Raw genomic sequence first — 22,947 nt, 5'->3', positions numbered from 1 at the left:
CCTTACTTAGTTTGTGCAATATATCGGTTTAGGCAGAGTCCTATACTTTCAAAATTCTTTTAATAATCTTTTCATTTATACAGCGCCAACATATTCTGCAGCGCTTTACAATTCAGACAATTTACAGACATTATCGGCACTGTCCCCATTCATGCAGGTCTAGATGAGGGGACGTGTTGAGAGTGAGATGTGTCAGAATCATTAAAAGGGACTTTGTCACCACATTTGGCCTATCTAAACTATTAATATGGGCTTACAGGTTTAATATAATCTCTGGAGGCAGAGTTATCTTCCAGGCAGCATCCTCCCCATAGCCTGGAAGAGGTAATTTATAAAGTGATAAAAGATGATTTTTCAACATCTGATATGAGGCATACAGGTAGGACTCTCCTCAGCAGTCTAGAACCTGTATGCCCATATTAATAGTTTAGATAGGTAAAGTGTGGTGACAGATTCCCTTTAAGAGTCGCACACGTCTTAGTGAATCAGGTGACTCTTAAAAGAGAATTAGCGGGTGTCGCCAGGTCCTATCTATTTTGGTACAGCTGGCCGAAAAAAAAAAAAATCACAATTGACTTTTCAAGGTGTTTTACGGCAGATTTCTGGTGTAATCACTGATGCATACCATAGTGCTGGGATTGTAAGACTGCTGTTGCTCCATTGAACTGTAATGTGGATAAATGAGGAGACAGACTCCATATAACATCACGTTGACAGCAGCGCTGTGGAGTTGGAGTCCGTGTCCATTTTGGTGGAGTCGGAATCGGTATAAAATGGACCAACTCCAACTCCTAGAATATATAATAAATTGGGTACAGTAGTTCAATGCAGTTTGTGGGGAATATTTTTTCATAAGAATTTGGCAAAGTTATGAAATGTCCTATAAACGTCTGTCCTATTCCTGATCTAAGGGTCTAGACTTTTAGCTGAGAAATTTACTGCAGCACAGATTCATATCACTTAAACGTGAGCCATGTATGAGGGAGTCGGAGATGGAGTCTGTGTCACGGAAATTGAGGAGTCGGAGGTTTGGCTTACCGACTCCACAGCCCTGGTTGACAGCTCACATCACCTCTGTAGCTAGTGCCATCTACATTGGCAGACCTTATGAGCTCAGCGATCGGTTGCAGCAGTGATGCGAGCGAAAACCAAAACACAGACCACAGCAACAGTGGGAAAACAGCAGTGGAGCAGGGAAGGGAGAATACCATATGTTTTTTTTTTGGTTTTTTTTTTTTACATTACAGGAATTAGTTATGGTTTACTTTAATTTTATACAACACAATTTTTTAGCGCATTATAGCAGACTGTCAATGAGAATGACCACTTCCTTAATAGGGTTCTCTGGCCTTAGGCTTCAAGTATGCACACCTGTGAATTCTCACATTGCGCTTACTGCAAGCAGTGAGGATTCTCCGATACCAGCTTGTCACTGCAAAAATGTGATGCATGTGGTCATGTGTCGACTAGATGTGCGCAGCAAGGCTGAACAAGTCTAGTCAGAATGTGGTAGTAAGTATGCAAATCTTATACAGTGTGACTGCAGACTTGTAGCACCAGGCTGGACAAACCCTTTAGTGATTGGGCAAAGTGCTCATAAGAGTCTCTGTCTGATCATATTGATGCTTGGAATGTATCCTGGGGGTGTGGCAGTTAAATTTAAGGATTAGTTGGAGCACTAAAACAATAGACTGTAAAGGGATAAAACAGGTAGGGAAAGAAAGGAAGAGTCAATGCTGTTCAAAACTCAGATATTCATCATCATGATGGTACATCTTAACCTATAAAAAGTTCCACTACACAAAGTGGAACATCCCCCTGAACCAAGATATACAACCTGACGAAGCCAAGCAGGTAAAATGTGCATCGAGGCTTTTGCACCATCCCTCGTGTACGCCTGCATTATCTGACACGTCTCAAGATACCCCACTATTTATTCAAAATGGCCTATAGGGCTAGGGTCTACAATTTTCATTATGACTGATCAATGCTGTCTGCAGTATAGTTTTGTGACTATGGGCCTATTTACATGCCATCTTTACTTATAGCCTTTTGACTCTTATAGGTTCCCCACCCCCCCTACTGTTATATTTTATCATATGCTATGAGACATGCTACCTTGTAAGGAGCTCACATTATGAGAGATTTGGTTGTCTCTTTTTCATATGGGAATTTTTCCATCCTTTCCCATATCAGGTTTCTAGTTCTACCTTTCCCCTTACTCAATGCTATTCTAGCCTTTTTTATGTTCAATTGTTCTTAAATTTTTCATCTAATAAAATGTTACACTTTTCTAGTTAACCCCTTTGTGTTACTACTATCTCTATCACCCTTGCCTAGCAATACTTCTATATTTATACGATATCTGCAACTGTTCTTGTTGGGTTAGATATAGTTAAAAACCTTTTTTCGGTTGTATATGATGGTACATCTGACTGTGAACTTTAACCACGATTTAGCTTCTAGCTTCAATTTCAGAGATTCTTATAAATCTATGGTACAATAACCTGCTTAATAATTCTGCTAGTAACCCCCCATTTAGAGAAAATAGCAGATGTCAGCTGACAGAGGTTATAACTAATATCGCTATCATATAATCTATATCCTATGCAGATTTATGGTTGCCATTGTTACAGACTATACAGTAAATTATATGTTGTATAATCCTGCAGGTACACTTTATAGTGCGGTTCTTAAAGTTGTCCACTACTAGGACAACACCTTCTCATACCCCACGCTTGGCCTCGATAAAAAAAAAACAAAAGCTTATACTCACCTCCCGTGCCAGAACTGTTGGCACTCGTGTTCCTGGGGCTCCCGTATGGTTCTCATGACATGTGATCCTAAAGTCCAATCAGAGCTGGTGTCACTGTCCCAACATCTGGACAAATCAAGCATCCAGAGGAAATCAGGTGTAACGGGTCTGGGAGGCGGAACCTCTGAGCTACTATACAAGGGGGCGGTCCTTGTAAGGGAGCGGGTGGCGACCAGGCAGGCAGTCACAGCAGGTGACCGGGACAGTCTCTAGAAGAACGGGCAGGAGGTCACGGCAAGTGACCGGGGCAGTCTCTGGATGAACGGGCAGATGGTCACGGCAAGTGACCGGGGCAGTCTCTGGGTGAACGGGCAGATGGTCACGGCAAGTGACCGGGGCAGTCTCTGGGTGAACGGGCAGATGGTCACGGCAAGTGACCGGGGCAGTCTCTGGGTGAACGGGCAGATGGTCACGGCAAGTGACCGGGGCAGTCTCTGGGTGAACGGGCAGATGGTCACGGCAAGTGACCGGGGCAGTCTCTGGGTGAACGGGCAGATGGTCACGGCAAGTGACCGGGGCAGTCTCTGGGTGAACGGGCAGATGGTCACGGCAAGTGACCGGGGCAGTCTCTGGGTGAACGGGCAGATGGTCACGGCAAGTGACCGGGGCAGTCTCTGGGTGAACGGGCAGATGGTCACGGCAAGTGACCGGGCCGTCTCTGGGTGAACGGGCAGATGGTCACGGCAAGTGACCGGGGCAGTCTCTGGGTGAACGGGCAGATGGTCACGGCAAGTGACCGGGGCAGTCTCTGGGTAAAGGGTTGGTACGACCTGTGGCGGCTGATGGTAGACGTGAGCTCCCAGGTGAGCAGGCGAGAGTCTCTGGATAAACGGGTGGTCACAGCATGTGACGGCGGAGCCTCCAGGAAGACCAACAGACAGGCGGCAGATGAGCGCTCCCAGGTGAGCGGGCAGAAGTCTCTGGACAGGCGGGTGGTCACAGCACGTGACGGCAGAGCCTCCAGGTAGGCTAGCAGACAGGCAGCAGATGAGCGCTCCCAGGTGAGCGGGCAGGAGTCACTGGACAGGCAGGTGGTCACAGCACGTGACGGCAGAGCCTCCAGGTAGGCTAGCAGGCAGGTAGCAGATGTGCGCTCCCAGGTGAGCGGGCAAGCTGGTCCTTAGACAGACTGACAGGAGTAGTAAGGCAGACCGTCGGACCTCAGGCTAGCAGGCAGGTAGCAGAATATCAGGCAGGAATAAGACAGCAAGCTGGCAGGAATCTGGCAGGTAACTGGCAACGGGACCTGAGGGCTGAAGCAGAGTAGTGAACAGTGCAACAACATTGCTTGGGCACCTCCATTTTGGAGGAGGTGCCTTATATATGGTGAAGTCCTCCGGCCATTGGCCGGGGACTCCTTAGGACAGCGCGCGCGGCCCCTTTAAGAGGGAGGGAGAGCGCGCGCGCCCTAAGCACAGTGGCCGGGAAGGAGCGCGCGCTGCCAGCAGAGCGGGAGGAGGACGCCGGGCACGGAGCAGAGAGGTGAGGGGAACAGCGTCCCTGCCTAGCAGAGGGCAGGGACGCCGGCGCTACAGTACCCCCCCCTTTAGGCCCCCCACTTTTTTAGGCCAGACAGAAATTTAGCAAGGATGAGCGGGGCATGGATGTTCTCCCGGGGCTCCCACGTTCTCTCCTCAGGACCAAACCCCTTCCAATCTACTAGAAAAAAGGTCTTTCCTCTTACCCTTTTGGTGGCAAGAATGTTCTCTACCTCAAACTCGTCCTCAGCAGAAACCGGAGCAGGAGGCGTACCTGTAGACTTGGAAAAAGAGTTAAGTACCACAGGTTTGAGGAGAGATACATGGAAGGAGTTAGGGATCCGTAAGGTGGCCGGGAGTTTCAATTTATAGGCCACCGGGTTGATCTGACTGATGACCTCCAGAGGACCGATGAACCGAGGCCCTAACTTGTAAGAAGGTATCTTGAGTCGGACATATTTAGATGAGAGCCAGACTTTATCTCCAGGACGAAATTGTGGAGGATCCAGGCGTTTTTTGTCAGCGTGTCTTTTCATCCGTTCGGACGACTGAAGGAGTGCGGATCGGGTACTCTCCCAAATGGAGGAAAATTTGCTAACGAGAGATTCCGCAGCCGGGTTGTCCACAGAGGTGGAGACAGGAAAAGGAATCCGAGGATGCTGACCGAAGACTACAAAAAACGGGGATTTGGAGGAGGATTCGCTCTCGTGATTGTTATAAGAGAACTCGGCCCATGGTAGGAGATCCACCCAGTCTGAATGATGGGCATTAACGAAGTGCCGGAGGTAACTGGTCAGGTTCTGATTGATCCGCTCCACTTGACCATTGGACTGTGGGTGGTAAGCGGAAGAGAAGTCCAGGGTGACGTCTAGCAGTTTACAAGTGGCTCTCCACAATCATGAGGTGAACTGTACCCCACGATCCGACACGATGTGGAGGGGCAGGCCATGAAGACGAAAGATGTGACGAATAAAGTCTTTCGCTAGCTCGGGTGCAGACGGGAGGCCTGGCAGGGGAACGAAATGAGCCATCTTGGAGAAGCGGTCAGCGACCACCCAAATGACCGTACAACCGGCAGAGACTGGGAGGTCAGTTATAAAGTCCATTGCTATATGCTGCCAGGGGGAAGCAGGTACAGAAAGCGGAAGGAGGCGACCGGCTGGCAGATGTCTCGGAACCTTGTTGCGGGCGCAGGACACACAGGCAGAAACAAAGTCTATTACGTCCTTGTGCAGGGTAGGCCACCAGTAGTGCCGGGTAATAAGCTGGAGGGTCTTTTTCTGACCGGCGTGGCCAGCCAGTTTAGACGAGTGACCCCAGTGAAGGATCTTCTCTCGATCAGGTACTGATACGAACGTCTTTCCGGGAGGGAGACGATTTAGACTCACGGGAGCCACCTGCATTACTCTGGCGGGATCGATGATGTGTTTCGGATCTTCCTCGAGATCAGATACCAGAAAGGATCGAGACAAGGCGTCCGCCTTGACGTTTTTGTCAGCCGGGCGAAAATGAAGAACAAAATCAAAGCGAGCAAAAAACAAGGACCACCGGGCTTGGCGCGGGTTAAGTCTCTGGGCATGCTGGAGGTAAGCCAAGTTCTTGTGGTCAGTGTAAATTATTACCGGGTGAAGAGCCCCCTCGAGCAGGTAACGCCACTCCTCCAATGCCAGTTTGATGGCCAATAACTCTCGGTCTCCTATGGAATAATTGCGCTCTGAGGAGGAGAAGAGTTTAGAGAAGAAGCCGCAAGTTACCATCCTCCCGGAAGATGATTTTTGAGTAAGTACCGCTCCGGCTCCAGAGGAGGAGGCGTCAACTTCCAGGAAGAACTGCTTGTTGCCGTCCGGGCGATGCAGCACCGGGGCGGAAGAGAAGGCCTGTTTTAAGGAAAGAAAGGCCTCCTCTGCTTCGGGCGGCCACTCTTTGGGATTAGTACCCTTACGGGTGAGCGCGGAAATTGGGGCAGTCCGGGAAGAGAAGTGCGGTATGAAGAGGCGGTAGTAGTTGGCGAAGCCCAGGAACCGCTGAATGGCCTTCAACCCCTCCGGTTGAGGCCATTTCTCGATGGCAGACAGTTTCTCTGGATCCATTCGTAGGCCGGTCTGAGAAATAATGTAGCCCAAAAACGGAAGCGAGGTCTGCTCAAAGAGGCACTTCTCGTATTTAGCGAAGAGGTGATTCTGCCTGAGCCTGAGCAGGACATGACGAACGTCCCTCCGGTGAGTCTGGAGATCCGGAGAGAAGACCAAGATGTCGTCCAGGTACACCACTACGCAGGAGTAGAGAAGGTCCCGGAAGATGTCATTGACCAACTCTTGAAAGACGGCAGGAGCGTTACAGAGACCAAAGGGCATTACCAGGTATTCATAGTGGCCGTCCCGGGTGTTGAATGCCGTCTTCCATTCATCCCCCTGACGGATACGAACCAGGTTGTACGCCCCACGGAGGTCCAGTTTGGTGAAGATTCTAGCCCCCCTCAGACGATCAAATAACTCCGGAATGAGCGGAAGGGGGTACTTATTCTTCACCGTGATCTGGTTAAGGCCTCTATAGTCTATACAGGGACGGAGAGAGCCGTCCTTCTTTTTGACGAAAAAGAAGCCTGCTCCCGCCGGGGAGGTAGATTTCCGGATGAATCCCCTGGCCAGATTCTCCTCAATATATTCGGACATCGACCGGGTCTCAGCAGCGGATAATGGATAAATACGCCCACGGGGAGGAGTAGTACCAGGTAACAGGTCGATAGGGCAGTCGTATGGTCTATGAGGGGGTAGTGTCTCTGCCTCCTTTTTATTAAAGACATCAGCATAAGAGCAATAAGGAATCGGAAGTCCAGGTAGATTAGCTGGGGTAGGAGAAGGACGGACGGGAACCAGACAGGTCTTATGGCAGTCCTGTCCCCAGCGAAGGACTTCTCCGGTCTGCCAGTCAAGCACGGGTGCATGTCTCTGGAGCCAAGGTAGACCTAGCAAGAGGGCGTGAGAGAGTCCAGGCAGAACATGAAAGGAGATACTCTCAGAATGCAGCATTCCCACCTGCAGAGTAATGGATTCGGTGATGAGTTGGATGGGGCGTGGTAAGAGACCCCCATCCACAGCAGCAACAGACAAGGGTACAGCCAGAGGTTTGGTGGGGATGCGGTATTTCTCTACCAGGGACTGTGAAATAAGATTCCCGGCTGCTCCAGAGTCAAGTTGGGCTAGTTCGAAATAACGGTTCTCCCCGCAGACAATTGAGACTGACAGCAGCAGAGATGGAGAGGATTTATTCTTGTCTAGGTCGACCTCTCTGAGCGAACCTAGACACAGGCGTTTCCCGACCTCTCCGGGCAGGCATCGATCCGGTGCTCCTTACTGCCACAGTAGAAGCAGCTCCCCTCGGCACGGCGTAAGTCCTGACGGGTTTTGACCATCTTGGTCTGGTCGACCTGCATGGGCTCAGGAGAGTGTACCTGGGGAGAGACGGATTTCTGAAAAGTAGGAGCTACACGTGGAAACCTCCTCTCACGGGTGACCTCTTTGGCACGCTCCTGGAACCGTAGGTCAATCCGGGTGGCAAGAGTTATTAGGTCATCGAGAGTGGTAGGAATGTCCCGACCGGCAAGTTCATCTTTAATACGGCCGGACAGACCCTCCCAGAAGGGGGATACCAGAGCGTCGTTATCCCAGGCCAGCTCCGAGGCAAGGGTACGGAACCGTATGGCATATTGGCCCACGGTGAGACTTCCCTGACGGAGGCGTAGCAGTGATGATGCGGATGAGGTCTTCCGTCCGGGTTCGTCGAAGACTTTCCGGAAAGCCATGAGAAAGGCAGGCAAGTCGGACACCAGGGGGTCTCCTCTCTCCCATAGAGGATTTAGCCAGGCCAGGGCCTCCCCGGTGAGATGGGACATGATGAAGGCAATTTTGGCCCGGTCGGAGTTAAACTGGTGGGACAGGAGTTCAAAGGGCAGGGTGCACTGATTTATGAAGCCCCGAGCCTGGGCGGAGTCGCCTCCGAAGCGAGGAGGTGCAGAAAGCCGGGGTCCGGGGTAGGATACCATGGTATTAGTGGACAGCGGAGCTGCCGGATTGCGAGTCATGGCACTGGCGGAGGTTGCTGGCGGAGCAGTCAGAGTGTCCAGGCGAGAATTGACATTCCGCAGGTGACCCAGGATGGACTCCTGTTGGGACCTCTGACGGGACAGTTCATGACACAGGTCCGAGAGCGAGGGAGCTTGGGTGCCACCGGGTTCCATGGCCCGAGCAAACTGTAACGGGTCTGGGAGGCGGAACCTCTGAGCTACTATACAAGGGGGCGGTCCTTGTAAGGGAGCGGGTGGCGACCAGGCAGGCAGTCACAGCAGGTGACCGGGACAGTCTCTAGAAGAACAGGCAGGAGGTCACGGCAAGTGACCGGGGCAGTCTCTGGATGAACGGGCAGATGGTCACGGCAAGTGACCGGGGCAGTCTCTGGATGAACGGGCAGATGGTCACGGCAAGTGACCGGGGCAGTCTCTGGATGAACGGGCAGATGGTCACGGCAAGTGACCGGGGCAGTCTCTGGATGAACGGGCAGATGGTCACGGCAAGTGACCGGGGCAGTCTCTGGATGAACGGGCAGATGGTCACGGCAAGTGACCGGGGCAGTCTCTGGATGAACGGGCAGATGGTCACGGCAAGTGACCGGGGCAGTCTCTGGATGAACGGGCAGATGGTCACGGCAAGTGACCGGGGCAGTCTCTGGATGAACGGGCAGATGGTCACGGCAAGTGACCGGGGCAGTCTCTGGATGAACGGGCAGATGGTCACGGCAAGTGACCGGGGCAGTCTCTGGATGAACGGGCAGATGGTCACGGCAAGTGACCGGGGCAGTCTCTGGATGAACGGGCAGATGGTCACGGCAAGTGACCGGGGCAGTCTCTGGGTGAACGGGCAGATGGTCACGGCAAGTGACCGGGGCAGTCTCTGGGTAAAGGGTTGGTACGACCTGTGGCGGCTGATGGTAGACGTGAGCTCCCAGGTGAGCAGGCGAGAGTCTCTGGATAAACGGGTGGTCACAGCATGTGACGGCGGAGCCTCCAGGAAGACCAACAGACAGGCGGCAGATGAGCGCTCCCAGGTGAGCGGGCAGAAGTCTCTGGACAGGCGGGTGGTCACAGCAAGTGACGGCAGAGCCTCCAGGTAGGCTAGCAGACAGGCAGCAGATGAGCGCTCCCAGGTGAGCGGGCAGGAGTCACTGGACAGGCAGGTGGTCACAGCACGTGACGGCAGAGCCTCCAGGTAGGCTAGCAGATGTACGCTCCCAGGTGAGCGGGCAAGCTGGTCCATAGACAGACTGACAAGAGTTGGAAGGCAGACCGTCGGACCTCAGGCAAGCAGGCAGGTAGTTGATGTGCGCTCCCAGGTGAGCGGGCAAGCTGGTCCTTAGACAGACTGACAGGAGTAGTAAGGCAGACCATCGGACCTCAGGCTAGCAGGCAGGTAGCAGAATATCAGGCAGGAATAAGACCGCAAGCTGGCAGGAATCTGGCAGGTAACTGGCAACGGGACCTGAGGGCTGAAGCAGAGTAGTGAACAGTGCAACAACATTGCTCGGGCCCCTCCATTTTGGAGGAGGTGCCTTATATATGGTGAAGTCCTCCGGCCATTGGCCGGGGACTCCTTAGGACGGCGCGCGCGGCCCCTTTAAGAGGGAGGGAGAGCGCGCGCGCCCTAAGCACAGTGGCCGGGAAGGAGCGCGCGCTGCCAGCAAAGCGGGAGGAGGACGCCGGGCACGGAGCAGAGAGGTGAGGGGAACAGCGTCCCTGCCTAGCAGAGGGCAGGGACGCCGGCGCTACATCAGGGCTGTGACTGCTCTCCAACTTCCTCTTGATGTTCCATATGTCTGAAGGCGGGACAGTAACACCAGTGCTGATTGGCCGCCAGGCTCCCGTGTCATAACAGCACGGGAGCCCCGGGACCTCAACTGCAGACACCAATGGAACGGCGCCAGCACGGGAGTATAAGCTTTATTTTATCAGTGCCAAACATTTAGATCAAAGAAGGGTTTGTCCTAGTAGTGGGACTACCATTGTCCACTACTAGGGACAACCCGTTTAACGTTACACTACCTAACATATGTAAGTTAGCAATAGAAGAGGGACTAGAAGTGTAGGAAACATGACCAGACAATACTGGACCTGAAGTGATGATCTGAGCAACTAGATAGCTAGTTTTAACCTCCCAAGAATTATGTAATACATCATTACTTTATAACTGGTCACAACTAAACTATTGGTGGTAGTGCCCTTGTGCCTCCTTAACGGCTGAGACCTGTCAAGGCACTGACTTCTCAAAACCTTTGGACGTGTCCTATGGTATATGGAACGAGAAGTTTGCAACTTACAGGAATGACAAGTTTTGCTGCCATGTGGAGCCATCATGAATGGACTTATTTATCCAGCACATTACACAGATGTTTGATCAGACTGAGATGTAGGAAATTGTAAGTCATCTCAACATTGCAGGAAACCACTGTTGACAGCCACTCCGTTTGCAAATGAAAACATCACCGCCGAGGCCAATGATTGGCTGCAGTGGTCAGGTGACTAATGGACAAGTCATCACTAGTGTTGAGCGAGCATGCACGACACTGCTCGGTACTCGCTCGAGCATCTCACTACTCGGGATGTTTGGCGAGCACAGAGCATTTCCGGGTTACTCGAGCGGGAGCTCGGGTCTCCGCCCTGCATGTTTGCGCTATTTACAGAGCCAATGAACATGCAAGGATTGCCAGCCAGTCACTGTAATGCCACAGCCATGATGTTTGTAGGCATTACAGTGATTGGCTGGCCGCACAGCGTCACCTCAAGTATTTAAAACCGGGCGCCGCCATCTTGGACACAGACGCTCCGAATCAGCCAGTGTAGGGTCAGTGCTGATGAGTTAGGGAGAGATTTATACTCCGAAATAGTTAGGTGTAGGGTCTCTAAAGCCTGTCAAATCAAACAAACAGTCCTTCTCAGGACCAAGATCCATCCCAGATATCAGGCAGGCAGGCTGTATAGGAGACGCAGTGGTTATACCAGCAAACGCTGCATCACAGTCCTGTGTGTACTTGTTGGTCAAATTGCTAGACTTATCCCCCGGTCTCAGGGGTCAGGAAAAATTTTTTTTTTTCATCTAAATCCAATATTTTTTTTTTTCCCCTCAGTCAGACTATCCAAATACACGTCTTATTAACCTTGCGTTGGAAATGCTGCCTTTTAGGCTGGTGGAGACCGAATCCTTCCGCAACCTTATGGCGGTGGCCGTCCCTCGGTACTCGGTCCCCAGCCGACACGAACGATTTTGCCCGGTGTGCCATCCCCGCACTACACAAGCAAGTGTCCCAAAACATCTGCCGTGCCCTCAACAACGCAGTTACTGGGAGAGTCCACCTGACAACGGACACGTGGACAAGTGCTTGTGGTCAGGGACGGTACATCTCCTTGACGGCACACTGGGTAAACATAGTGGAAGCCGGGACCCAGTCGGACCTTGGGAAGGAACACATCCTCCCCACACCGAGGATTGCGGGCCCTATGTCAGTCAGAGTTGCCCCCACATGTACAGCTCCTGCACATCATCATCATCCTACTTCTTATCTTCAGCCTCCATCTCAGAAATAACATCAGTTACAAGCTGGAAGCACTGCCGTACTGCCTCAGCCAAGCGGCAACAGGCTGTGCTGAAACTCATAAGCTTAGGTGAGAAACCTCACACTGCTTGTGAGTTGTGGACAACTGTGAAAGAACAGGCAGATCTGTGGCTGAGACCGCTGAACCTACATCCAGGCATGGTCGTGTGTGACAATGGCCGTAACCTGGTGGCGGCTCTGAGGCGAGGCGAGATCACACACGTACCATGCCTGGCTCATGTGCTTAACCTCATGGTTCAGCGGTTTCTTAAATCGTACCCAGAGTTGCCAGATCTGCTCGTCAAAGTACGCCGCCAGTCAGCTCATTTTCGCAAGTCGGCTGCAGCTTCCGCCGCCCTTGCTGTGTTGCAGCAGCGTTTGCAGCTTCCGGCACACCGACTGGTGTGTGATGTCCCCACACGTTGGAACTCTACCCTCCACATGTTGCTAAGGATTTGTGAGCAGAAGAGAGCAGTTGTGGAGTACCAGCTGCAACAAGGCCGTCGATATTCAGGTCAGACTCCACACATAAGACCTCAGGAGTGGACCTGGATGTCTGACATATGTACCATCCTGACGAACTTTGAGGAGTCCACCAAGATGGTGAGTGGCGATGACGCCATCATTAGCGTCAGCATCCCACTTGTCAGTCTTTTGCAACGCTCTCTGCAGAGAAATAAAGAGGAGGCATTGCAGCCAGAGTATGATGAGATGAATCAAGAAGCCGTAGCGGGCGATAACACAGCCCAGCCTCATCTCATCCCAACAGGCATTGGGGGACAATGAGGGAGAGAAGGAGGAGGAGGAGGAAGAACAAGAGCTGGTATCATGCGCTGTAGAGGGTAGTACCTGTACAACTGTCATACCGTCGGTTCAGAGTGGGTGGCCTGAGGACAGGGGGGAGGAGGAGGAGGACGAGAGCATGGTCAGTCGTCATCTTGGTGAGGACACCAAGATTGTTATCGGAGCGTGTTTTTAGTGCCGCTGGGGGAATTATAACAGTTAAGCGCACTCGCCTGTCAACTGACAATGCTGACAAGCTGACCCTTATCAAAATGAACAAGGGCTGGATTGGGCCAGACTTCTCATCACCACCAAATGACAGCAGAGTAACAAAGTCAAATCCACTGTGTTATTTCGGGAGGTGTATTCCCATGCAGCGCTTCACACCCACACATGGGTATACGCTTCCTCATTTCAGCTGTATTTTGCTCTTCTCCTTATCCTCAGCCTCCACCACCACTATACCACCAGGATGACCTTGGTCTGTGTTGCCAACATTGCAAGTTCCTCCGTCCTAATTTTTGGCAGCTTTTGCTTGGAAGGCATAGGCAAAGACTATGGGAGACCCACTCCCCAATAATGGGAATAATGTTTTTAAGCTACTGTGACCTCCACCACTCTTCCAAGGGGCATTAAAACCGTCTTGTTAAGCTACTGTGACCTCCACCACTTTTCCCAGGGGCATAGATAGTCTTTTTATTCCACTGCGACCTACACCTCTCTTCCAAGGGGCATTAAAACAGTCTTGTTAAGCTACTGTGACCTCCACCACTTCTCCAAGGGGCATTAAAACTGTCTTGTTAAGCTACTGTGACCTCCACCACTTCTCCAAGGGGCATTGATATTGTCTTTTTATTCCACTGCGACCTCCACCATTCTTCCAACGGGCATTGCATTTCCTCCTAATTTTAGTCAGCTTTTGCTTTTCAGTGCATAGGTGAACAATAAGGGAGACCCACTCCCCAATAATGGGTAGAAGGTTTTTAGTATGCTGTAATCCACGTCTGTTTCAAGGGGCATTGCAGTTCCTCATAATTTTTGGAAAGCCTTCCATTCAGGCTATGTGACCACGAGGCAGAAATGAAGCAGAAAATTTCTGCAGCATTTCTGCATCTCCCTGGCAGAAAAAAAGCATGCAGATTGTGCATGCGTTTTTCCTGCAGAATACATGCGGATCCACATGCGTTTCCGCATGCAGATTGACAAGCGCTTTCCAGGCGATAGCATCACTTGGAAAGTGCTTGACAACTAGGTCACACTGTATAAATCCATGCAAACAGCATGGATTTATACAGTGTGAACCGTAAAAATTAAAACAAATAAATCTATACTCACCCCCGATGCCCGGCGTGGCTGCAGCGCTGCTTCCTGGCTGGTTCCTGGATGCCGGCATATCGCGAGACAGAGCGGTGAAGGCCTGCAGTCACATGACTGTGACGTCACCGCAGGTCCTCAAGTGATGCCGGCATTCAGAGAGAAGCCTTCGGAAAGGTGAGTATAAACTTTATTTGTTATTTTATTCTTTTTTTTACAGGTACAATGGTACCCAGGTCTGGATGAGTCTCCTCTCCTCCAGAACTGGGTACCATCCGCACATAGAGACGCATAGAAGCCGCTTGTACAAATGTACAGTCGCGGTTTCTATGCGTCTCAATGCAAGTCAATGGCGGGAGTTCCACTGCGCTTCCGCAAAATTAAATGACATGCTGCGGATTTTTGTACGCAGCATAAACGCTGCGGAAAAATCCGCAGCATGTGCATAGAACATGCGGAATCCCCTTGGGGACCATGGGGTGCAGATTACCTAGCGTTTCACAAGCATTTATGCTGCGGAAATTACGCAGCATAAACGCTTAAAAAACGCTACGTGGGCACCCAGCCTCACTGCTTAGGCCTACAGTGCACAGGAGACCCAGTTGGTATAAATGGAAAAAACGGGTTTAGTTAAGGCCCTCTGACCTCCATGTCACTTCCAAGGGGCATTGGAGTGCCTCAAAATTTTTGTTAGGCATTGCACTCACTGTATGCCCTTTAACGGTGTAGCCGAACCGCTCCTTTTGGTACAGAAACATATCCTACAAGACATATCTGGTTGACTGGCCTGATATTGATGTGAATGGTCCCTGTTCCTCCTGCTCTTTCTCCTTTGCCACCACCTCATCCATCATTTATCACCTGAAGCTTTGTTTTAACGGGAGTCATAGAACTGGGATAGTAGCAGGAAAACAGCCAGCAATCCTCGGAGGAGGTAGGATATGCGCCAAAACGCTGACCACTTCAGGCCTAGCCGCTACTGCATACATGCGCTTGCATTCCAAGAAAACAAAGCAGACGCTAACTTCTATCATCATCATGCTCCTCATCTTGACACTCTCAACTCCCCTGATGGAGAAGCCAGGGCCCACCGGAGGAGTCTGGTTCTCTGGTGGGCTCGTCCAATGCTGCCCTAAAGCAGGCCGGGCTAAGAAAAGTGTGTGGGGGGATGTTCCAAGGAGAAATTGGGTCGGCTGAGAAATGGGGGCGGACCGTTTATGGACACCCGGCCGCCCCCTGGCAGCTGGGGACCGAGCGTGGACACCCGGCCGCCTGGGGACTGAGTATGGATACCTCGCTGCCGAAGCAGCCATGAGGTAGTGGCCAGCTTCGGCCTCCTCCAAACTAAAAGGCCCCATTTCAAGTGAAAGCTAGCAGTATGGTATTGCAGCCTGTGGGTGGGTGGGTGGGTGGTTGGCTGCATATTTGTGCTTGCATTGCAAGGAATGGGGGAGGTACAATTGAACACTGCCCTGGGACAAGGACTTGCACGGGGATAGTTGCAAGTCTGCATCTTCTGATGTGGCAAGGATCACTTCTGATGGGCACACTTTTAGGCAGTGACCTGGGAGTCAGAGATGCTTCCAGGGGTCTTCCCCATGCTGTTCCCATGTCTTTTCAGCACTGTATGCATGTGCCACACAGCACATGGCCAGATAAGGTTGTAAAATGACATTTCCCGGTGAATGCATTAGTCACGGTTGAAAGCAATACAAAAGTGCAAAAACGCATGAAAAATGCTACTTGTGAACATAGCCCAAGGTGTGGAGGAGTATTTTTTGTTTTTGGTTATTTATTTTACCTTATACACAAGTCTTTACCCTGGAAAGGAAGTTCCTTAACATATTTCACAGGAAAACAGTTTCAGTTTCGTTTTTGAACGTTTTATTGTGAGCCAGTAAAAGTGGCTTAATACCTCTGACCACGTTGTTGACAGCAGTGACCTGGGGGTCAGAAATGTTTCCTGGGGCGATGCAAATGCGGTCCCCATGTCTTTTGGGCACTGTCACTATCGTTTTGGGCACTTTTTAGGCTTTCTACAGACTGCCATGGGTGCCGCCGCAAAAATGCTCGGGTCTCCCATAGACTAACATTGGGCTCGTTGCTCGGGTCGAGCACCCGAGTATCACGTCGAGCTCGGCCCGAGCTTCGAGCACCCGAGCATTTTAGTGCTCGCTCAACAGTCATCACCACTGTAAGACAGCCTTGGACCATAGTGTGGTTGGAGATTCAACAAATTCAAGGGATAGATAAATAATGGTTTTATTACATTTTTAAAACGTGTAAAATCCTGTTTAGGCATCTTACATTTTAAAGGAATTGTTGGTACAGTAACTTTTCTGAAGAATCAGGATAAGGTATCTTTTTGGACCACTTTTTTGTAAATATTAAGCACTACACACCAGAACCACCCTACAGGAACGTCTTCTTAAATATGTCATTGAAGCATCAGAGTTTAACACTTAGAAGTTAGGCCTCATTCAGACGTCCAATGTTCTCATGTACAAGAAACACAGAGCAATTATTTTGATCAGATTGTAGTCCAAGTCTCATCAGTTTTACTCGTATGTCGAGAAAAAAATATTTATCTCCACCTTTTCCTTTCTGACACGCCATGAAAATCAGACCGCACTCGGATAGTATTTGAGTGTGGTACTCTTTTTCACTGACCCAATTTCCCAATAGTCTGATGGAAAAAAAAATCAGAAGTGGCTCTGCGATTTTGCGTGGATGGCTCAGTGTGTGAAAAATCATTGACATGTGAATGGCCCGTAGACTATTAAAGGGACGAGCGCTATCCATGAAAACCACGGATAGCACTCGTACGAGAATACCAGACGTCTGGGTCAGCTAATCTTAAATTTGAAAAAAAAAAAATAAAAATTAGGACGATTTTCGATTTTTATCTGGGTTTTTTTGTGGGTGAGACTTAGTCGAAGGGTGTGACCATTCACAACCCAACAAATTTACTATAATCTATGGCAGAAAACAGTGTAAATTATAGCAGTAATCTACTTTAGCATAAAGTGGAATAGATTTCTGATTGTGACAATTTCATTCTATTTTTTTTTTCATGATTGAGACAACTGGTCAAACAGTGGAAGGGGGAGGTTACAGAAAAAGATCAGAAATAATTTAACCCTCAGCTTCCCTTCTGAACATGACAGACAACACAAAAAAAACCCCAGAAAGGTGAGGATGACCAAATCTGACAATAGGAACAGAGGAGGTGGGGTGCAAAGAAGATTTTATGGAGAAGCAGCAACTACCGTACTTATTTGCTGTTCTCCCGGCACTTAAACAACTGTCCACGCTGTTCTCCAGCAGATACAGGCAGTGACTGTGTGGCCTAGGCTGCCTATCACATGTCCGGCACATCTCACCTCCTGCACTGAGCTTCCCAGTGGACATAAGGCTTCTCCTAGCTCACTCTCCCTGCATAGTTACCTCTCAGATTTGATCTGATTTTCCTCCTACATTGCCTGCCCCACTAATAAGAAACAGCTCTGCTGGGAGAAGAGGGGGCAGTAATAAAATTAATATTTAGATTCTGGCAAAAATGATAATTAAGCCAAGTTTTAATGGTTAAATTTATTTAAAATCGCCCAGCACTACTTCCACCAAGTTAAATCATTTAAGTGAAGTGAATGGGACAAAATTGCAATAGCAAGCACAGGCACTACTAAGCATTACAGTATTAAAGCATTGTTCAGTAAGAAGCAATGAATGTGACATGGGGGCTCACTAGAGCGTCATGACACCTTCAAACAGTTGATAGATAAGAAGAGTGCTGTTGGACCCCCACTAATCTAATATTGATTGCATACACCCTTTAAACGGAAAGACGACATGGAGGTGTCATCCGTGTTAACACGGATTCATATAGTCTATGGTGCTGCTCACGTGTGCGGATTTTGTGAAAAAGTATCTGCAATAAAAAAGTGGAGACTTGCCCCTTTATGATTACCATTTTTGAATCAAATTCACCCATTCAAGTTTATAGGTCCAAGAAAACCCCAGTCAGCAGCACACTGATGGCATGTTTTTGCCATCTGTTTTTCAAGTTAACGAGGAGAAGCACAAGAATCTATAACCAGTGTTTGTTTTTTCACATGGGAGAAAATCACATGGGCAAAAATCTGACCTAAAATGAAAATTAGTCAGTTCTTACAGGACACGAAAAAAAAAAAGTCTAAATGAGGGCCCAACTTCCTACTAATGTGAATGATTGAGATGATTGCTCATACATGCATTTTCAGCTCCTTAGCATATGTTTAAACCAGGGCTGTGGAGTCGCCCATTGTGGTGGAGTCAGAGCAGGTATAAAATGGACCGACTCCAAAAATATATAATAAATTGGGTACAGTAGTTCAATGCAGTTTGTGGGGAATATTTTTTCATAAGAATTTGGGAAAGTTATGAAATGTCCTATAAATGTCTGTCCTATTCCTAATCTAAGGGTCTAGACCAGTGTTTCCCAAACTCCAGTCCTCACGGACCCCACAAGTCATGTTTTCAGGATTTCCATAGTAATGCACAGGTGAGAGAATTCCTGATGCCTTGATGATACTTCAATCACCTGTGCAATACTATGGAAATCCTGAAGACATGACCTGTGAGGTCCGTGAGGACTGGAGTTTGGGAAATACTGGTCTAGACTTTCAGCTGAGATGAATCTGTGCTACAGTAAATTTAGCACTTAAACATGAGGCAATGTATGAGGAAGTCAGAGGCGTGGAAATTAAGGAGTCGGAGGTTTGGCTTACAAACGCCACAGCCCGGGTTTATGTATGAGGGAGTCAGAGGCATGGAAATTAAGGAGTCGGAGGTTTGGCTTACCGATGCCACAGCCCTGGTTTAAACTATTTTCCCTGGAAACTGCTGACGTCTAGAAATACAAACAAAAAAAATTCTTTGCTTATAAAAAGCAACATGGGTGAAAAAATTATTCAATGTAACTATTTTGTTGTATAAACAGACATTTAAAGAACATAATTTCAATCTGACCAGTACTTAGTTCAAAAGGAAAAATGACGGTAACCTTGGCAAATATGGTAAATGAGTCCATGTGTTCCTCTCCAGATACGGCTCTCAGACTCCACAATGCTAATCATCTATTAGGCCACTAACTGGATTGTTCATTGCCAACAGCAGCCAGTGCATGCTGAGATTGTGGATAACAATTCAGAGGAGTGAAAAGCTCCGCGCTGTGACCTACAATTACATTTTCTGCCCTTTACACAATATGCTGTTGGTAGACACTTTCTGATTAGACATGTTGTAACACACTCCTTGCCTATATGACATACAAAGCCTTCATTTTTCTCCAGTCACAGGTTATTCTCCTCATTCGGAATACTCTATGCAGATTAAAATGTGTTGTTTTTTTTCAGCAAGGAAACAAGCAAATCTTCAGGAAACCTGACCCAGCCAGTAAGTGGAAGAGACACAAACTTGTAACCGCACCCACCCAATACAGCCAACAAATAGCAAGCAAAACAGGAGGGTGGCAGCAAACAAGCAGACCATCCCTGAAGGCCCTGGTGGTGTGACGCAGTTAGGTTGCCCGATCTCCCCCTCCCTTTGACAACATCAGTCAGCTGCAAGTAATGCTAAGTGAATGGAAAAAACAATATTTCATTTCAGAAGCTACATTGAGTTCAGAGCCTCATGGCAGCAAAAACCAGCACCGATGGAGACGCTTATCATGCAGCCTACCCATCCATATACACAAAGAACAATCAGGAAGGGAACCTGTGACTTCTCTATATGGGACAGGATTTACATCTAATAGGCTGCTAATTAATCCCATAACAATAGGATGAGACAGGGAGGTGACCACAACACATAGTAAACAGTAAGGTGCGGCTACAGGGAGGGATGTTCCCCTTAATGAATGTGAACCAACTTATTCGAAGGCCAGCGTAACACAGCAATCAGGTAGGCAAAATCAAAGTTTGAGCCCATAAAAAAAAAAAAAACACCTTATAAACTAACAAGGCCACAGGCTTCTGCACAAACAGAAAACACTGATAGAAAATCCAACATGTGTGAAATTGATCCTCCTGACCATCCTGTGACATCAGGGAGTGATCCGCATAATTAAGATTACACTGATCTGTGTATAATATTGTGAGCGCATCTACAGCAGCGACCTGAAGCCTACAACTCCCAGCGTGTCCTGACAGCTGCACCCAACAGGTGCGAGCCACAGGCCACTGATGCAGATAACTGCTCCGTGTGACCACAGGAGCATCCGACAGGCCACCGCCTCAATTACAGGAAAGGAAAGCCACACATCGTGTAAGGACAGGGTACGTCACCCAAATATAGGACAGCCCAAAGTGTCCTCCGACAACTCCGCACTAACGGCACAATAGAGCGCCCCCGACGACTCCGCACTAACGGCACGGAAGAGCCTCCCCTCCCAACAACAGCACGGTAGAGCGCCCCTCCAACAACTCCGGTAACGGCACGGTAGAGCGCCCCTCCAACTACAACTCCGGTAACGGCACGGTAGAACGCCCCTCCAACAACAACTCCGGTAACGGCACGGTAGAGCGCCCCCCTCGCCCCAACTCCGGCAACGGCACGGTAGAGCGCCCCCCTCGCCCCAACTCCGGCAACGGCACGGTAGAGCGCCCCCCTCGCCCCAACTCCGGCAACGGCACAGTGAAGCGCCCCCCTCGCCCCAACTCCGGCACAGTGAAGCGCCCCCCTCGCCCCAACTCCGGCACAGTGAAGCGCCCCCCTCGCCCCAACTCCGGCACAGTGAAGCGCCCCCCTCGCCCCAACTCCGGCAACGGCACAGTGAAGCGCCCCCCTCGCCCCAACTCCGGCAACGGCACAGTGAAGCGCCCCCCTCGCCCCAACTCCGGCAACGGCACAGTGAAGCGCCCCCCCTCGCCCCAACTCCGGCAACGGCACAGTGAAGCGCCCCCCTCGCCCCAACTCCGGCAACGGCACAGTGAAGCGCCCCCCTCGCCCCAACTCCGGCAACGGCACAGTGAAGCGCCCCCCTCGCCCCAACTCCGGCAACGGCACAGTGAAGCGCCCCCCTCGCCCCAACTCCGGCAACGGCACAGTGAAGCGCCCCCCTCGCCCCAACTCCGGCACAGTGAAGCGCCCCCCTCGCCCCAACTCCGGCAACGGCACAGTGAAGCGCCCCCCTCGCCCCAACTCCGGCAACGGCACAGTGAAGCGCCCCCCTCGCCCCAACTCCGGCAACGGCACAGTGAAGCGCCCCCCTCGCCCCAACTCCGGCAACGGCACAGTGAAGCGCCCCCCTCGCCCCAACTCCGGCAACGGCACAGTGAAGCGCCCCCCTCGCCCCAACTCCGGCAACGGCACAGTGAAGCGCCCCCCTCGCCCCAACTCCGGCAACGGCACAGTGAAGCGCCCCCCTCGCCCCAACTCCGGCAACGGCACAGTGAAGCGCCCCCCTCGCCCCAACTCCGGTAACGGCACAGTGAAGCGCCCCAACTCCGGCAACGGCACAGTGAAGCGCCCCCCTCGCCCCAACTCCGGTAACGGCACAGTGAAGCGCCCCCCTCGCCCCAACTCCGGTAACGGCACAGTGAAGCGCCCCCCACCAGACAAATTCAGTAACAGAGTAGTGCACCATACTGAGACGTAACAACACAGTATACAAGATAGTGCCCCCTGACCACTCGGGTAACGGCCGCACACAGCACTCAGTGGTCACGTCTCCGCAACAACTTGTGAGAACTTCCATGGTGCCTCCACACTGATCCGGGCAGAGGCTTGGCCAATATGGCCACCATAACAGAGGTCAGCACTGAGGCGTCCGGGAGAATGAATGATGCGGCTGCGCCTAACAGCTTCTAGCTGACGAGGTGGAGCGGCCGCCGGGGACGGCTTCCCGGGAGCTGGCGGCGGAGCAGCTGCTGTGCACACGGGCAGAGGAGGGCACCGCCGCCGCTTTCCTGCCCACACGAGTTCAACCCTCCGGCCGCCGCCACCATCTCATTCCCTGGCGCCAAAATGCGGCTCCCGCTCGGTGGTCCGGGCGTCGCTCAGCGCCACAGGCCTCTCAGTGTTTACGTCTGAGGGCAGCGGGAAACCGGGCAGAGCCCAGGAGGGAAGGCCGCGTCCTCCACACTCCCCCCGCCGCTCTCTCCGCCTCCCCCCACCCCCGGACACCGCCGCTTCTCTGCTCAGGCCCAAACACCACCTCCGAGCGCCTCCACCAAACCAGGAGGAAGCGGAGAAAAGCGCCGCAGCAACTCAGCTCCTCAACAACAAGGCCGCAGCGAGAAAACTTCAACACACGTATCCGCCATTTTACAACTTACCTCGTCTCCCACACAGCGCGCCTCCCGGGGGAGGGCCTCGTCCCACCGCCGCCTCTTAATCCCAACTAAAAGAGCCGTGCGCGGCTCCTAGACGGAAGACCACGGAAGGAGAAGCCCCGGAGCCCGGATCCAGGCCGACAGAATAAATAGGACGCGCTTTGGACGCGGCTCGCGCTCGGCTCGAGTTGTTCGCTCCTCGGCAGCTCGAAGTCGAATGAGGCGCGCAGGCGCCACCTGGTGGTCACAAGGGATCGGCCGGCTCTTGCTGGGTCGCAGCGCCACCTTCCGGGCAGACGAATGCGTTCAGTTTAACTCTAGAGGTGCCAGGAGGAAGAAAAGTTTTGGTAAAAGCTGAGACATGGAGGCGGAAATGAAGAGCTGTAGGAAATCCGCGTCTACAAGCTCCATGTGCTCAGCCAGATAGGAGTATGTCTGCAGCACACGTCTGTACCTGGCAATCAGAAGGCTACAGGCCTATCATTGAGCCATGTATCACCTAATAGAACTGTCCGTATAATCCCAGTGTTCCATCACTGCAGGAGTCATACAGCTATAATTAGTGTTGAGCGAGTATGTTCTGTCCGAGTACGCTCAGGCCGAGCTC

General features: G+C 51.1%; 1 protein-coding gene across 1 annotated transcript in view; it reads right to left on the bottom strand.

The window, feature by feature from the left end:
• STAG2 (STAG2 cohesin complex component) overlaps nucleotides 1-22,595 on the bottom strand; it is a 104,479-nt gene extending 81,884 nt beyond the window's left edge. The window contains exon 1 of the mRNA XM_073641087.1: nucleotides 22,344-22,595. The gene's annotated coding sequence lies outside the window, so the exon portion shown is untranslated. The remainder of the gene's footprint in view (nucleotides 1-22,343) is intronic.
• Nucleotides 22,596-22,947: the final 352 nt, after the last annotated feature.

Source organism: Phyllobates terribilis, unplaced genomic scaffold (genome assembly GCF_046119375.1).
Source record: "Phyllobates terribilis strain yellow unplaced genomic scaffold, ASM4611937v1 Scaffold_7__3_contigs__length_470593459, whole genome shotgun sequence".
NCBI lineage: Eukaryota > Metazoa > Chordata > Amphibia > Anura > Dendrobatidae > Phyllobates > Phyllobates terribilis.
Note: the sequence above shows the minus strand (reverse complement) of the source record. Positions and strands in the feature narration are given on the sequence as shown.